At 38.6% G+C, this 14,015-nt stretch overlaps 1 protein-coding gene across 18 annotated transcripts in view; it reads right to left on the bottom strand.

Moving 5' to 3' along the window:
* JAK2 (Janus kinase 2) overlaps window positions 1-14,015 on the bottom strand; it is a 95,172-nt gene that overhangs the window by 53,160 nt on the left and 27,997 nt on the right. The window contains exons 1-2 of one of the 18 annotated variants that reach the window (XM_062017514.1): window positions 3,121-4,149; window positions 1,183-2,879 (exon numbers count right to left, since the gene is read on the bottom strand). The exons of 13 other annotated variants lie outside the window; for them this stretch is intronic. The gene's annotated coding sequence lies outside the window, so the exon portion shown is untranslated. Of the gene's footprint in view, window positions 1-1,182; window positions 2,880-3,120; window positions 4,150-6,232; window positions 6,252-12,850; window positions 12,875-14,015 lie in introns of those variants that run through there. 4 more of the 18 variants (XM_062017513.1, XM_062017516.1, XM_062017522.1 and 1 more) reach the window with 4 other exon arrangements.

The raw sequence follows: 14,015 nt of genomic DNA, 5'->3' as shown, positions 1-14,015 counted from the left end.
CTTTATATACACAGATGATGTAGGAAAAGTAACAGGAATGTCACCATTTCCCACATATCTCACAAATTCTTCTAAAGTGATGCAATAAAAGATGACAACAGCAAAATTAGGACTAAGTGACAGTTTCACAAGTATACCACATCACGCTAGACTTTGTTTCATGAACTGTACAGAAAACTGAACTCTGTTCAGTAGCTCAGACCATGAAATAAGGGTTAGTCAGTAGAGCAGAAGTCTTCCTTAATTCTTTGATTTCTTTCAAAATGACATTAAAAAGTAATTGCCAATTGTCTTGTTTGCATAGAGCAAATAATCTGAAATTAAAACGTGTTTCTGACCATTGTTTGCTAACAGTCTCACTCTGCTTGGTGGCTTTTGGTTTTAACAGAAACGGAAAATTAGTGTCTTACACTGAACCATCAAAGAATGGTGTAAAAACAACAACAACAGTGGATTACTAAGAAATCAGGAAACAATTACGAAGAGGTTTTTTTAAAAAATCCCCTTTTTGAAGTGGAAAAAAATATTCTGACTTGCTACTGAAATGGAAAAATATAAACTTCTATTCAAAAGCATTTTTGTTGAAAGCACAGTCTAGAGGAAAAACCCTTCAACAACCTCTAAAGAGTGCACATGACAGTTATAGCTACACTCACAAATTCCGATATATATTGAAAGTGTAAACAAAAGCAATAAGTACAGCAGCAAAGTTGCATGTCAGATTGCTTGATTTTTCTTAAACATTGCAGGACTGAGATAGCAGAGAGGTGATGCTGGAAGACATTTTTGAAGAAAGCAAGCTATCCTTTTCTAAATGTGATTTCCAGTATCATAATTGAAGAAGGATTTGTCAAAACAAACCAACAGTTGTTGTTACAGTACTTCATGGCCAAAAAATAGCAGACAGTTGTAGAACAAGATAGCAGTATAGCAGATGCTGTCAAGAGCCAAGCTACACTGAGCTATCCAAAGCCATATGCATTTCATGTTGATGTCTGAGAGTGCTGAACAGTGGCACAGCAGTCACCAGACATATTGCGATGCAGAAGGTTCCAAAACTGTTACTCCTCCCTCAACTTCCAAAGACCTGTCCTTTTTTTCCTGTGGCAGGCAAGGATTTCTCAAGTATGTGTCTGCCCTCAACAGCTTAATTGTGGAAGAAAGGGAACAGTCAAGACCTACCACTTGTGGTAATTTGGCACTTCTTTGGAAGAATGTCAGACCATTGACAAAGTTCTTTCTCCTCTCCAACTAAGGGGGTGCTCTGGAGTTCCAGGTCTATTAAAAAATTGTATCTTCTAGGTAAATAACAATGAACAGCTTCATCAAGCAGAGTTATATCCTGGTAGAAAATATAAGGTTCTCCTCCTTCACAGAAGATTAAAGAGTGTCTCACAGCAAATATTTCTGTAAGGAAAATCCGTCGTTACTTCTTCTGGTTGCCACGTGCTATTAAGATAAATTGCCCATCTTGCAATTTTTCAGGAAGCTTTTCCCAAGACCTGGATTTTAAAGAGTTAAATCTTTTGGACTCTCCTTCTGAATTCTGTCATCTCTCTTTTCTTGCTCTCTTATCTCACTTCCCCAGTCTGGCAACTTCCCTCCTCAGAGGTTAGTAGAACACTGCCTCTACAGTAACTGTCATATGTGTTTACACTGCGTGTAGAAATTCACAAGGGCTGAAGAGCTAGAATTTTCTTCCTGTAAACCTGGTGTAGCACACTACATGGCAGGGAGGGAAGGGCAGTGCCACTGCTAGTCTCCTGTAGGCATGCAGGAGGTACACAGAAGGCAGAAGACTCAAAATAAAGACAAAAACTGTCAAAACAACATTTAAACCTTTCTTTTCCTTCCATGGGTTACGCCACTGTTATTTCATGGCTTGTTCTCTTCTTACTACTAGCCAAATATCAGAAAAATTTAAGAAAAGATTGTACTTAAACCTCAAAGATGGATTAAGGAAATTTTCAGCCACCTTATATATAGCGAGAAACAATTGCAGAGAACAGTATTGTTACACCTCTTTCCTATATTATTCTATATTAATAACCAGAAAAACGTGACTGAGACTACTATTCAATGTCAAACTTCTAAACCTCTACCTTTACAAATTAAAAGTACAATTTACTATACAGGGTAAATACCAGGGAGAATGTAACCACAAGTCCATCTACCTTTTCTGCTTACAAAAGGAGAAAACAAAGAGAGATTCACTGTGTTCTTCACAATAAGGTGTTCCCCTTGCTGCTCCTACTTTTGTGGCTTGTTTCTTTCTTCACCCAGTTTTCACTACTGACAAAAGCAAAGGATAAAGTGGTCTTGGACAAGAACATTGCATAATATGCTGCATGATAAAATATGCATGACCTTTTTTTCTTTAACATTTTTTTGGTCAAAAATGTGAAGGGGGAAGAGAGAGTAAATCTAAGAGTGTCACCAAAAATGTGAAAACATCTTCAACAAGGGCAAGTGCAGAGTCCTGCATTTGAGAAGGAACAACCCCCCATGCACCAGTACAGGCTGGGATTGACCTGCTGAAGAGCAGCTCTGCAAAGAGAGACCTGGGAGTCCTGGTTGATGATACACTAAACATGAGCCAGCAATGTGCCCTCATGGCCAAGAAAGCCAATGGCGTCCTGGGATGCATCAAGAAGAGTGTGGCCAGCAGGTCGAGGGAGATTCTGCTTCCCCTCTACGCTGCCTTGGTGAGGCCTCATCTGGAGTCCTGTGTCTAGTTCTGGGCTCCCAAGCTCAAGAAGGACAGAGAACTTCTGGAGAGAGTCCAGTACAGGGCCACCAAGATGATCAGGGGACTGGAGGATCTTCATTATGAGGAAAGGCTGCGGGAACTGGGATTGTTTATTCTGGAAAAGAGGAGACTGAGAGGGGATCTTATTAATATTTACAAATATCTAAATGGTAGGTGTCAGGAGTTTGGGGCATCTCTTTTTTTCTATTGCATCTAGCAACAGGATAAGGGGTAATGGGATGAAGCTGGAACACAAATAGTTCCATTTAAACATAAGAAAAAGATATTTTACTGTGAGGGTGACGGAGCCCTGGCATATGCTGCCCAGGGAGGGCGTGGAGTCTCCTTCTTTGGAGGTCTTCAAGACCCACCTGGACTCATTCCCGTGCGACCTCCTTTAGCAGAAGGGTTGGATGAGATGATCTCTAAAGGTCAATTCTGACCCCTACCACTCTATGATTCTATGATCTGGATGAAGGAAGTTGTCCCTCTACTTCTATCCCAGCTTTACACTATCTGAAGAGAATCTGAAAATATGCTACAGTAAACTAGCCCTTTGCAGAAATAACTGTTAGCATGTAAGGATAACATAAGTCAGAGTGAATCAGCAATCTCTACCAAACAGCCAAGAGCAACAGATGCCAGTGTCTCCTTTGGACTGTGCAGAAAGACTCTCTTTGTCTGCAGCCTACCCTGCTTTTTCAGTTTCATTTTAGAAACTGAATATTGACAGGGCAGATCTGATGCAAATTTCATGTACAAATTTCTTCCTCAATATGCATGACTTTCTAGGATCTTTTAATGTTTTCTTCCACATCACCTTTGGAAAAGTGTTTCCAGTTTTGCAGTGGAAACAAAGCTAGCTCTTTACAATGGTACATCAGATGTAGAATCCTGGAACACTGATATTAATTAAAAGGGCTTGACTTTTAATAATCTACTTTTAATAATCTTTGTTTTCAGAAAATGTAATTCCATGCAATGCAATCTATATAAAATGTCTGGCATTTTTATTTAAGTTTCAGTAGGTATTGCAGGAGCAGCTGAGAACCCAGGCAAGATTAGAGCCTAAAGCTCTAAACCAGCTAAATAAAAAAACCTGTCTTAAAAACACAAAACAAAAAAAAACCCACTAAAACCCCCAAACCACAAAATCCTCCTCCTTGCCCTTCAACTTTGATCCTATACAGATTCAATAAAGCTACAAGTGGGCATTATGCATGAACTAAATCACATTTATAAATCCTTACAGAAGCAGGGCCTGACAATATAATGCAGTACAAATAATACCAAGAAAAAGATCCTCTGAGACATTCAAGCAACAATCACAAGACAGTGACACAAAACTGTATGAAACCAAATGAATTCTGTAAAGGAAATTTTGATTAAATACTAATACTCTAAACCCCAAAACAATATAAATGCTTTTACAAGCCTACCAAATAATGATTTAGAGTTTAATTATCATATGTATAAATACTGCGCTTTCTGGTTTTCTTTGATAGAAAGTTTTAAGTATTTTTAGAAAGGGAATATGTTTTTTAACCCTATTTTAATGCTTCATATTGGTGAATTATTTGTGATAGCAATGTTGACATTTTATCTTTATAATTCAGGGAAATGTACTTGCTTGATAGTTTACTTAATGCTTCCTCAATCATTAATGGCCTGAGAGCTCTCTGCTTGCTCCCTATCTGAAACACCAGCCAGCTTCTACAAAGATACAGCTCTACATGCTTTGCCAAGATCATGTTATCTCTATAAACACAGATTGTCAGAAAAAAAATGGAAGTGAAAAAACCCAGGGCTCTGAAAGTAAACAAAGATTCGTCATAAAATGTACCACTAGCGGAGATTCTGCAAAACTCTAAAGAAAATGACAGATGAGAAAGAAAAATTTAGTTAAGACAAATGTATCTTCACAACACAACATTTCAAAGGTTCAGTGTTCTCTTAATACATTCTAAAAACCCCCAAATAAACAAATAAAACAAACAAAACCAAGACAGACTGATGCACCCCACACACACTGGAAAAATCAAATTATGTCATATGTATCCAGTACTTACAGAACTCTGGTTTAAGTATGATTATGTAATTCAGTTTTATGTTTTCCTTTTAAAGACAAAGGAAAGTATTACCATTCACGATACAAAGAGCTCACTATTTTCATATTGCATATTTCCCCAACTTCTAAAAAAAGAATGACAGGAAACTTTTTTCATGACGCTTGATACTATATCCTGAAAAGGCATAAGGAAATTGCAGAAAGCAAGACTGTGGAAATTGTACCCCAATAGATCAAAAAGCTCCAGCAGACTATCTGACATGGATTCAGGAAAAAAACCCACATAATGGAAAAGTACACAATGATTTAAATAGGGGATATCTGTAGAATAAATACCTATTTGAAATACAACATTTTTTCTCTCTCTAAGAAACAAGAATATCAAACTACTGGAAAAAATGGTCAAGAAAGCAGTCGATTCTCAAATTCTTGAGTTTAAAAGGTTAAGGATAGATGCACTGTTGCAAACAGACTTTAGATAAACCCATGTTACTGAGCTTGGTAGAGGAAGAAAGACAAAATATAACTGCTCTATGATATACAAAAGATCAGATAAGAAGATGGTGTTCTTTTCTGGATTTCAAAATATACTTCTATAGATTATGCTATTATCAGTTCCTTTATGAGAAGGCATTACAAAATAAAGATTAAACAGTTATAGCATTACAGTATTTTTCAAATTCTACACTGTTTATAAACAAGTATATTTCAAAATTCCCAATCAGCAAATACTCAATTATTCTTAAAAGTCTATCCAATGACAGAAAACTAGGAGAAAAAAAAAACAGTCAAATCTCTCAGTAAGTAAAATTCTAAAACATATTTTGCTTCTGAGTCCTTAAGTCTAGGGCTTTCATTTATGTTCCAATCTCAGACAAGTTTCACAGAATCATAGAATCACAGAATGGTAGGGGTTGGAAGGGACCTTTAGAGATCATCTAGTCCAATCCCCCTGCAGAAGCAGGTTCACCTGCATCAGGTTGCATGGAAACATGTCCAGGTGGGTCTTGAAGACCTCCAAGGAAGGAGACTCCACAACCCCTCTGGGCAGCCTGTGCCACTGCTCCCTCACCCTCACAGTGAAATAGTCCTTTCTTATATTTAAGTGGAACTTTTTGTGTTCCAGCTTCATCCCATTACCCCTTGTCCTGTTGCTAGATACAACAGAAAAAAGGGGTTGTCCCAACCTCCTGACACCCACCCTTTAGATATTTATAAATGTTAATAAGATCTCCCCTCAGTCTCCTCTTCTCCAGACTAAACAGCCCCAGTTCCCGCAGCCTTTCCTCATATGAAAGATGTTCCAGTCCCCTGATCATCTTGGTGGCCCTGCGCTGGACTCTCTCCAGCACTTCCCTGTCCCTCTTGAGCTGAGGAGTCCAGAACTGGACACAGGACTCCAGATGAGGCCTCACCAGGGCAGAGTAGAGAAGGAGAAGAACCTCCCTTGACCTGCTGGCCACACTCTTCTTGATGCATCCCAGGATGCCATTGGCCTTCTTGGCCACGAGGGCACATTGCTGGCTCATGGTTAGTTTATTATCAATCAGGACTCCCGGGTCTCTCTCTGCAGAGCTGCTCTTCAGCAGTTCGACCCCCAGCCTGTACTGGTGCATGGGGTTGTTCCTTCCCATATGCAGGACTCTGCACTTGTCCTTGCTGAACCTCATGTGGTTCCTCTCTGCCCAACTCTCAAGCCGGTTGAGATCCCACTGAATGGCAGCACAGCCTTCTGGGGAATCAGCCAGTCCTCCCAGTTTGGTGTCATCAGCCAACTTGCTGAAGGTATACTCTGTTCCCTCATCCAGGTCATTGATGAAGATGTTGAACAAGACTGGCCCCGGAATTGATCCCTGGCCACAGGCCTCCAACTGGACTCTGCCATTGATCACCACCCTCTGGGCTCTTTCATTCAATTAAGTAACACCATAAAGCAACTGCTATTGAAATGTACAAACTGATTAAACACTGAATCCACTTTAAAATTCAACCCTTGCCATAACTCTTGCCATTCACAGTATCTCAGTTTCATTTTTCAGTTTTAGTATACAGAGGAAATCTCAAGCAGGGGAAAGAAAAATAAATGCTCCTAAGCAGAGTTCAATACAAAAGGCATGTGTAAGGAAGAAAAAAAATCAAACCAACAAACCACACCAAATTAAAAAAAAAGCTTTACAAAGGAAAGACATAGGTGCAATATATTTAACACATAAACAGATATATTTAACAGATAAAACAACACAGCACAATGATTCTGCTTCAGACTTCTAGTCTCAATCACTCTTTAAAGTTCAGTAAAAAGACAATTAGGCAACAAATGTGACACTACTGTGAACATCTGTAGCGAAACCTGTTAAGTGTATTGTTCAGTAACTCATAAGTGACCTAGATATCCCTCATGCCTTCAACAGAAAGAGGATTCTTAGTGGCTCTGTGGTACTGAACCTGTTTAAATGCCACTACCATGTAGACTTAATGCCTCTGCACTATTTCAAGCAGTAAATAAAACAAGTTCACAGAAACAGGCTCTTGTTAGTGTTCCATAGGTTCTAAATGAAGTGAAGGTTATCTCATTTAGCAGATGCTTCCCCTCCCACTCCCCTGAAAACTGTTCATAGACAGTATCACCATTTAACACTTGACCTCATCAGCTTACTGGCATAAGCAGCATACATCACCATGACCACATGTAAGGATAGTATAAGATGGAACAGATCCTGCCAGTCACTTCAGACAGATACAGTCATAGCAGTACAGCTGTCATAATGGTATAGTAGGGTTTTTTTCAGAAAAGAAGTCAAGGTAGTTTGGTAACTCTCATAAAAGTTACAAGCACTCTAAACCAAAACTAATGTAAAAAGTGGTAGAGCATAACAGAGTCTTTCCTTGCACTTCCTTTTCCCAGCTACATGCTTTTGCCAACAGCAAGGCAGTGTAATGGAAAGATTCATCTTCTGGTGAGGGATTCCATCTCATCTGATGTGGAAACTTCCTAGTGCCAAATTATCTCTTTCAGATCATGTCCTGTTAAGCAATGTATGCACAGCAGCTGAGTCACACCTGAAAATTTCAGTCTGTTTCATGTTGTACATAGCCTCTGCCATAAAGAAAACATCTGGACACAGAAAAAACAAGGAAATCCTTGAGTAAAACAAGAGAGAATCGAGAGAAAAGGAGACAGGATGACATATCAGAAACTGACAACTACAACAGAATGTGAAATCTTCCACAAAGATTTGAGAATCCCTTAATCTAAAACCTGGTGTTGCTTGAATAGTCCTTAAGTTTGGAATGTGTTATTAGGTCAAACGCACAGATTAGTATGCCAAGTCTGAGCCCAGATGTCTCTAGAAGATAGCTTGTTGTGGTTTAACCCCAGGCAGCAACTAAGCACCATGCAGCCACTTGCTCACTCCTCCCCACAATGCCTGTGGGATAGGGAGGAGAATCAGAAAATAAATATGAGAAAAACAAAATATGTTCATTGGTTAAGAACAGAACAATTTAATAACAGAAATAAAACACAGTAACAACAACACAAAGGGATATAGTAAAAAGACAGAGAAATAAAAACCTAAGGGGAAAAAAACCCCCAAAACTAAGTGCTGCACAATGCAGTCTCTCCCCCCCACTGCATCTATATACCAGGCACGACGTTCTATGGTATGGAATAGCCCTTTGGCTACCTGGGGTCAGCTGTCCTGACCATGTTCCCTCTCAGCTTCTTGTGCACCTGTTCAAGCACGGCGAACTGAAAAGTCTAACTCAGGATAAGTGCTACTTAGCAACAACTGAAACACCAGTGTGTTATCAACATTATGCTCATAATAAAGCCAAAACACAGCCCTGTACCAGCTACTAGGAAGAAAATTAACTCTGTCCTAGCCAAACTAGGACACATCTGCGTCTCCTCTTTTCCTCATCCCTATTTGACCTCATCACCAAGCTTCTTTAATAGAGATAAAATCTCCTCTCTCACCTCCCACCCACAACTGGGTCCAGAAAAAGGTTTGAGTTTTAACTGAAATAATCTCAGCTATTTAGCATTTACTCCACCTTGTTTAAAACTAATTAAAATTGTTTAAAACTAGTTAAAAGAGAGTGGATTGCTAGGCAGGCATAACCTTAATACACACAAGAAGAAACATGATTGTGCACAGGCAAATGAAGAAAAACTAGTAGGTTGGAACCTGTTTGATCTCAGTAGGTACAGGAAAATATATCATAACTACTGAATGTGACCAAAAGTCTGGACTCCCTTTGATTCCTAGAAAAATACAAAAAGAAGGAAATTAAGGCACACTGCCACAATCAACTTCTGCCAAAGCATTCTCTTCTAACCTTTGGAAATGTAATTGAACATAAATGAAAACTTGGGAAGAAGTTTAATCTACTCTTGAGAAGAAAATACCTTCTCAACAGTGATTATTCACTGGGAGGCAGTGGCAGACAACAGAAGGATGAGATACTGCACAATGGAAAATGAGTAAAATAAATACAGGAGCTCAGATCAAGTGGAAGACCAAAACAGCCCACAGAGTTGTAAGTGGAACAGAAATCAAGAAACTACTAGAAGGGTAGATATTCTCCCTACTTTATCTCCTACACCTCCGCATTCTTGTCTTGTAAGAAAGCATATATAGGACTTTTTCATTCCCATCCCATCTCTGGCAGATACAAACTCTCTTAATCAGGTCCCAAACTTAACAAAGCAAATTAATTCTATGCAACTTCTCATCAAGTATTCACTTTGCCCAGGTCCCTTACTTTCTATGAGTCTGTCCAGCATTTCCAGGTTACTAAATGAGATAGTGCAGAGAACACATCCCATACCACAGGGTAACAAATTCATTAGTTTTCTATTAGTTTTTCTATTTTTACAGTGTCCAAATTATAGCTATATGTAAGCAGATATAAGTAGCAGGAAGAGATGGTGTTAAAAATATACCACAAGTGGTTGGGTGTTTTTTTTCCACTTCTCTCCTTTTTGGATGTAAGAAGAAATTATTATTTTAACCCTTTCAAATGTTTCCTTGGCTCTTCCACCACTCTTCAAGCAACATTTATTTATTCCTTTAGAGGGCTGGAAAAAGTTGATGGAGGACTCAATCTCATTGCTGAGCCTCAGGGGGTGGTGATTAGGACCTTTAAGCCATTTCTGCCATTTCCTTCTCTTTAAACATAGTGAGTAAATGGGAGACACCTAGAAAGCAGCTAATGCCTTTGAGCATTAAAATTACAAGTGCCACCCCATTGTTACTGACATTTACAGACCTTTTTTTTCTTATGAAGGCAGGATAAATAAAACCTATAAAATAATATTTTAAGCAGATAGATAATAAGTGGGAGAAAAGATCTTCATGAGACAAAGAAAGACCCTCAGAGGTGACTCATGGAAGTAAAACTAACCCTGTAAAACTAACAGTTGAAAGTGATTGTTATTCCTCAATAAACTTGAGCCAGCATGGAACAAGAGGACATGCTACACATAACTCTCAATTACAGAAAAGTAGTCTCAACTACTAATATATGTTACCTGTTGCACAGCTGTCCTGGCTTCAGCTGGGAGAGAGTTAATTTTCTCCCTAGTAGGTGCTACAGGGCTAGCTTTTGGATTTAGGAACACAGAGATATTTTGGTTATTGCTGAGCAGTTAGCATCAAGGCCTTTGCAGCTTCTCACACTGCCCTGCTAGTGAGCAGGTTGTGGTTGTGAAAGAAGCTGAGAGGGAGCTTGGACAAGACAGCTGGTCCCAGCCAGCCAATGGACTGTTTCATAACATGAAGTGTTACGCAGGGAGGGATATGTTGCTGCTTGGGCATCAGTCAGCAGGTAGTGAGCAACTGCTCACTTGTCCATCACTTGTCTTTGTTTTTTCCTTGGGGTTTATTTATCTCTATGTTGTATTTAGTTTCCTTACTATTATTTTTAATAATATATATTATTGTTGTTGTTATTAATATTATTATATGTTCTTTCATTTTAGTTAGTAAATTGTTCTTATCTCAATCAATGTGTTTTACCTTTTTTATCCCCTCCCCTCAATTCTCCTTACCATCCCACTGGACAGGGGGAGGAAGGAGAGAGAGGCTATAAGGTGCTTAGTTCCTGGCTGGGGTTAAATCATGACAACAGCCAACCAATCTTACTGAAAGAAACCAGATCAGTTAATACTTGTAGCAACATATTCCCCCAGAAAAACAAAATAGCTCTAATTCCAGCCAGGTACTCTGTGATCTGCAACTCTCAAGCAGAACTGAGAGATAGGGAAGTAGCTGTGTTATTTTCTTACCACCTGGAATATAGAATGTGCCAAACTACAAAATGATTATCATAATCTGGCTATCTCACAAGTGCATACGAAATAAAACTGAAGAAATGGTTCTGCTCAGTTGACCAGCTCGCATGTGTGGATTTAATAACTGTTCCATTTTCTCTTGGGCAGCCTACACAAACATCTATTCAGATAAATCAGTTTTGCCTCTTCCTGGACACAAGCAATTAGCTAGATTTCCATAGAATTTTTAAAACATCCAGTCTAAATATAAGTATGCTTCAGCAAGGTGTGTCAATTATTCCAGTGATTCTACACATTATCTTTGAACCAGTATACCAAATACAAAAATGTCAGACAATTTCTTCTCTAGCCAGACATGTAATCAGTACAACAATTCTCAGTGCTCTGCTCACTGGTGGTCTTGATGGACAATGTTAAGTTCATATAGGTCTTTCCTTTGTTCAGTTCCTCATCTGCCCTGTTCATTTAAGTTTGAGAGAAGTTGTAGCATATTCAACACACCAAATCCTCCCATGATGCATGGCATATATTTTATCTGTTCACTGAAGGGGCTGTCAAAGTAAACTAAATGCACTTGTGGTACATCTTCTCTCAGCTGTTTTATATACCATTATAAAATATATATGACTGATTTATGGAAAGCTAGAGATTGGTATCTGCCTTTCAAGTAGCTATTTTTTTCAGACATTGGAAAGAATTGAAATTAAAGAAAACTGCCTTTTTATTTCAAGCACTTGCCTAAACTGTAAGACTAGTGTCGAGTTTTTTAATCAACAGTATGTAGTTTTTAGATCAGTAAAGTACCAGCTTTACGATCAGTAAGTATCAGATTGGGATACAATTCATGAGAAATTATTTTATGATTATTAACAGTTTCTCTAGAATACGAATGTGATGAACTTGAAAAATTTCACTTTGTTCCATCAGCAGTATATGATATGAATTTCTTACTGACTACTGCCAAGATTCAATTGTCTACTGTACAGGGAAAGAAACGGGCAGTGAGGTCTAGTAAGTTACTAATTAATTATCACTACTTAATACTTCTTTGGATGTTCCTCACAGTGGTTGCTTGAAGCCCAGTGGCCACTGTATACATCCCAGTTTTTGACAAAACCACTAATAGGCTATTCTCTACTAGCACAGAGAGTATGACAGAAATTAATAAGTGCTTATGACTACATCATTTTCAATTATGTGAACTTACCAAAGACAACAAACATGGGCTATATTTTCTGGACAGACACATCATCAAAAGCTATCTTGTTGCATGCCTTTTGTACTACAGCCATCTCCTAACTACGTTCTTTTCATGCTTTTTCATTGAACACCCAGAACATGTATCTTTCTTGATTCAAAAACTGAACTCCTAAATATTTGCTTCCTTCCAAATCAACCCCATTCTCTGGTCTTTAATGTCTCTTGATCTTCAAAGTCTGAGATGGTACTTGTACTCATACAATAAAGGAGTATCAATAAATATTTCTGGAAAATCTGCACTCCGTGATAACTAATACACAAAGGCTCAATTTTTCACACTCTCTAGTTACGAAATAGTTCTTCATTAGCTTATCCCTTCCATTTATTTCAGCTATATGGAGGACTCAGACCTTTACTGCAAACTGATAGACAACAACCATCCAGACATCTGTAAATCCAACCCTTTTTTAAAAAATATCTATAAAGAATTTAGCTACAGAAAGTAAGGGTTTTTTGTAGTTCTTTATGAACATACATTTATAGCAGTTTGGGGTGGTTTTGTCTTGGTTCAAGCCGAGTGGACAACAAAGCACCACACATCCGCTCACTCACTCTCCCTCCCCACGTCTCTGGTAGGATGGGGAGTGGAACTGGAAAAGGAAAACAAAACTTGTGGGTTAAGATTAGAGCAAGCACAATAACTAAACTAAAATATAATAACAGTAAGATGAATAGAATATAACAATAGCAATTTAAGAAAAACAAAACCCAAGAAAAAGACAAGTGATGCTTACCACCCAGTAACTGATGCCTGAGCAGTGATCCACCCTGCCTGGCCAGCCCACCCCAGTTTATATACCCATGGTACAGAATAGCCCTTTGGCTAGTTCAGGTCAGCTGTCCTGGCAATGTACTTTCCCAGTTTCTTGTATACACACCAGCCCACTTCTCATTCCCCTCAGCCCATTCACTTTCAAGGTAGGATGAGAAGCAGAAACAGCCTTGATGCTGTGGAAGCACTGATCATCAATAGCCAAAACATCCCTCTGTTACCAACATTCTCTTCAGTGTAAACCAAAAAAAAAATAGCCCTGTAGCAGTTACTAGGAAGAAAATTAATTCTGTCCCAGACAAAACGAGCACATGCACACAAAGCCTAAGCCAGGATGAACACAAAATCATCTTTGTGTTCCTTCCAAATAAGACCTAAAAGGAGGTAGACAAAGTGCTTGTTTGTTGGTCATGCTCTTTACAGTATATCTATTGTAATCCTTGTTAATACCACACTCAAGACTTCCTTGTATTCCTCTATTTTCAGAAAATCTCTTATGTTTAAGACCAAAGAGGATTCTATTATTTGCAGGGATTGCCTTCACACATTCTGTTGCCTTCCTTCTTTCCTGATTTTACAATAGACAGACTTCGTACTTCGAAGATGTTTTATTTGAGAGTTTCACTAATTTTTCCTTCCCTATATATTTTACTCTAACAGCACATCACCTTGTATCTTTAATCCTTTACCCAGGAGCACCATTCCCACCTGCCTGCCAAAAGCATACAGTATTGTTTTTGGCACTGATCAAGACTAGCAACTTGTAATACAGGAGAGTTTTAAGCACTTGGCAGATAAAAGATATTGCCAGTTGGCAAGCAAAAAAAAAAAAAAAAGGCAGGAAAAAAAGAAAAAAATCAAACAACAA

Source organism: Colius striatus, chromosome Z, assembly GCF_028858725.1.
Source record: "Colius striatus isolate bColStr4 chromosome Z, bColStr4.1.hap1, whole genome shotgun sequence".
Classification (NCBI taxonomy): Eukaryota; Metazoa; Chordata; class Aves; order Coliiformes; family Coliidae; genus Colius; species Colius striatus.
The sequence above is the reverse complement of the archived record's forward strand: the minus strand, read 5'-3'. Positions and strand labels throughout refer to the sequence as shown.